The sequence below is a fragment of the Limulus polyphemus genome, unplaced genomic scaffold (genome assembly GCF_000517525.1).
Source record: "Limulus polyphemus unplaced genomic scaffold, Limulus_polyphemus-2.1.2 Scaffold4532, whole genome shotgun sequence".
Classification (NCBI taxonomy): Eukaryota; Metazoa; Arthropoda; class Merostomata; order Xiphosura; family Limulidae; genus Limulus; species Limulus polyphemus.
This window is the reverse complement of record NW_013670142.1, coordinates 41,201-45,559: the sequence shown is the minus strand read 5'-3', so window position 1 is coordinate 45,559 and position 4,359 is coordinate 41,201. Positions and strand designations below refer to the sequence as shown.

At 31.1% G+C, this 4,359-nt stretch overlaps 1 protein-coding gene across 1 annotated transcript in view; it reads right to left on the bottom strand.

Moving 5' to 3' along the window:
* Positions 1 to 932: 932 nt before the first annotated feature.
* The window catches only part of LOC106471311, a 22,637-nt gene continuing 19,210 nt past the window's right edge, over positions 933 to 4,359 (bottom strand). Inside the window, exon 3 of the mRNA XM_013931906.2 lies at positions 933 to 2,010. The gene's annotated coding sequence lies outside the window, so the exon portion shown is untranslated. The remainder of the gene's footprint in view (positions 2,011 to 4,359) is intronic.

The window sequence follows — 4,359 nt, the reverse complement described above, 5'->3', positions numbered from 1 at the left end:
CTGCATATCTGGAGTTAACTAAATTTCATTTGTAACTGGTGTTGAAGTCGAACCCCAAATGACTCGCCTACATGGCCTCCCATTACAATTATAATCATAACACTTTTCATGATGACCACATAATCACTGGTTTCAAATTTGATAACAAGGAACCCACTTTGAGACTAATAATGCTTGGAGACAGCTTGAATGGATAAAGAAGAAAAACTTTAATATAAGTTTAACATAAGAGAAAATGTACAACATTTCAACAAGGTTTTGTCATCATCAGGTACAAGTAGTTTACACTGACACAAACATATATATATATATACACATTATGAAACAAAGATGAAGAAATCAACCACATAAAGCATTCCTTCATTCACAACAACAAATTTCCACCAGCTATTGTTGAAAAACTCTCCAACATTCACCACAAGAAAACTCAACTCACGTACAAAATTGATACTAACAAACCCAACAACAGAACATTACACTGCAGCTTACCCTTTGTCCCTGAAACCACTTGGACAAAACTAGTCATTAGACACAAAATTCCTGTAAATGTCAAATTCTCTCAGAAACCCAGTCCTAAATTAAAATCGTTACTAAACAAAAGTTATTTAGAATCACATAATACCAATGTCATTTACAAAATAACTGCCCAGAATTCTACATTGGAGAAACAGGAAGAAAATTGGAAACCAGATTCACAGAACACAATAAAAAAAAAACTGTTCCATGTTTTCCACCATTGCAACTCAAAAAAACCATAGTATATCTATTAACAACACAGTAATTCTAAACAAAGAACCAAACATAAAGAAATGAAAATCAAGGAATCCATCTTAATTGAACAAAACAACCCTAATCTAAACCAACACCCTGGGGTGCCAAGATATCTCATCATGTGACCTCTTTGTTCCATACTGTAGATATATATCTGTCAGTGTAAACTACTTGTACCTGATGATGACAAAACCTTCTCAAAATGTTGAAGATTTGCTGTTATGTTGAATTTATATTAAAGTTTTTCTTCATTACCCATTCAAGCCATTTTTAAGCATTATTAATCATTTGTTTGTCATCATAAGATCTAGACACTGAACAAACATTGCAACTTTGCATTATTGTTTTGTGTTATGTCAGTTGAAATTTTATAACTTTATATAGGCTTATTAGTGTTATTTGGCAATTCACCCGTTCTGTCTGTTTTTAAATTACCTATTATTTTTACTGTAACAACATGTCCCATGTAGTGTTACATTCTGCCCCAAATACATTATTAGAGATTGTTTTGGTTCTAAATATAATTGTATCTCATGAATGAGAGAATGTGTAAAGCTGATATAGGTTTTTCTGTCAATAAACATATTGCACAATATAATTGCAATATATCTTCTTGTTATCTCCTGTACCTCCCAAGTGAAAAGCAAATTCTGAAAAGTAATAACTATTCTTGGTCTCCCCTATTCATTTACCACCATGTGAAAACAGTTCACATATAAAAATTCTAGACTTTACCTTGAACTAATACACACAAAAAAAGCAAACTTTGCCTCTAAAAAGTGGAGGTGTACAAATTCTAATAAAACGTACAATATAAACAAAATAAAATATAGTAAAAACATTACATTTTCTTGATGTTTATGTTTTGTCATATTTTTTTCAGTGAAATTATGTTCCTTGATTTATTTGTCCAAGTCTTTCATACACACACACACACACACACACACACACTAATAAAAGCCTGTGCTTTTACTCATAATCATAAATGCTTACTTTAATGTTATTTTTAGCATGCTATTACTTAAGTATTCAAAACTACAAATAACTGTGGAGGCTCAAATTGGTCAAAACAATTCAAATGACAAGATATTGTTTTTTGTTAATACAACAGTTTTTACATGTAAAAACACTGATTACTCTCAGATCAGTTTGGATGTGTAAAACTAACATAAAGAAAAGTTCTTTGCTGCAACACTGCTTGTAACAATCTCTTCATATGGGTATCTTCTTATTGGTGCCCTGCAACATGTAGAATTCAAATAATTCAAGGAACTTTAAAGTGAAGAAAAAATCCATTCAGTTTTTGTTTTTTTTATATAAAAACTCAAAAATCAGAATTAACTTAGAACAGCTAAAATCTGGATACTGAAATTAATTAATTAATTAACTGAGAGAGTTTATTTCTGAACCATTTTTCTGATTAGCACCTCAAGAGTATCACCTCACCTGCATTCTAATTTTTTTAAACTTTTAACCATTACTAAATTAACAACTAAAAGGCAACAATATAATTGAAGATAATCAATAATACATTTAACTTTAATACAGAAAAATAGCCTGGCAATTTAAAAGCACTGCTTCAACTGAACACAAGTAATAATGAGCTCAATTTTTAATACAATAGCCATTCCATACCTACATACATATATCATCATAAGGACAAAAAGTGTCAACCAGAAATAATTAATACTCCATTTTATAAATATTAAGAATCTTAGTCATTTTTAGCTTGTCATCTTTCCAAGTATTGTTTCACCAAAAGAAAATTATCAAAGTATTGTGCTGTTTGATATCTTTAATCATTTCCTGTCTCTCTACACAAGAGAACTATGGCAATTGGAAGAAGATAATTATGTGCAACATATTTTCTTATTAATCATTTCTTGTATAGTAGTTGGTGAGGGCACATCTCAACTAGAGATAGTTAATAATGCATTTCTGCTTCTTAATGTTGTTGACTATTCTCTTTATTAAGGTAGTTACATATATATTCCGATTCTTTTTCTGCTTGGCCAATCAAGAACAGCAACTGAAAGGAAGATAGAGCACTTCCCTTCCATTTTACCACTTGTAATCTTTTCTTATTTGGTAACTCAAAAACAGTGCCTCAACTAGAGGAACTTACAAGTTTGTTATAGAATACATGCTAGGCAAATGACAAGTTTTGCTATAAATGCAGATAACCAATAAGCTATTCTACTCTTTGATTCTTTAAATAAGCCTATCAACTTCATGGGATCATCTCAACTGGAGATAATTAATAATGCATTACCACATTCTCCATTTACAATTATGTTGCATGTAACTCAAGGGCATTGCCTCAGAGGATATATATATATATATATAATTATTTAATGAATGTATTTCTTGATAAGTTTAGCCAGTCAGACTCTCTACAAATGGAAACTGCCACAATTAGCATTAGTTGATTATTAGTGTTGCTTAAACTAGAAATGGTTAATGATTTCCACTTAAACAGCTAAAAGATCACATCAACTGAATACAATTATTCACAAACTGGAATTTTGTTTTATATTTGTTGATGTTTTTTACCTACCTTTTAACAATGTTAACACCACTTCTACATGATCATCAAGGCAGTTCAACTGGTAGTAGTTAATAATGGGCTCACTATTTGACCCTTTTAATCATTTTCTACTTGTTAATCCTACAGAACATTAACACAACTAGACAATATAATAATACTAATATATTATGTATGGTACATGAAGATAAATTCCACACATCTCTGCATTTTAGAAGATACGTATTACACATCACTACACTTATGAAGATGCATAGCACACTTCATAATATTTATTGACCTAAATATACAGTGTACCAAGTGCTTGAAGATTATTCAATACATCATTTTGTAACTTAACATCATATCACTATATACCTGATGATACAAGTTACTGTGTAAACAGCAGATGCCACTTGCTTCAAGAAGAATATGACATAGCACTCTATAGATGTAAATGAAAAATTATGTCTAATCTCATTATGTTTGTGAAGTTATATGACACACATCACTGTGTACCTGATGATAATGCCTCATGACATTTTTTATATGTGCATGAAGATACATGTACATGCTACCTGTACTCATTACTATATCCATGAAGATAAGTTATGTCACAAGGCATTTTACAGTGCACGCCAGACATCACATGTGAAACTACTTGCTACAATGTATATGATGATATTTGTTATGGAACCTATATGCCACATCTCTATGTATTTAGATATACAGCAGACCACACATTACTGTACACAAGATGTATGCCATAAATCACTATCTACATGAAGATATGTATGACTTTGAAAGAAGCATTAGACAATGTACTTAAAAATACTTGTTGCTATGTAAAATATGATTAACACATTCACTGCCACATAATAAATTAAGTATAGATGAAATTAAACATTCAAGAGGTGCCAAGGAGTAGTCACAGTGTCACAAACTCATGTGCAACAAGAGAAATCTGGCTTTGAAACTTAATTGTCTGTGACCCACCAGTGTGTCACGTGGTCCATAACTAAAAGTCAGTTGTGATCCACCAGTAGGGCACATGGCAGTGAAAA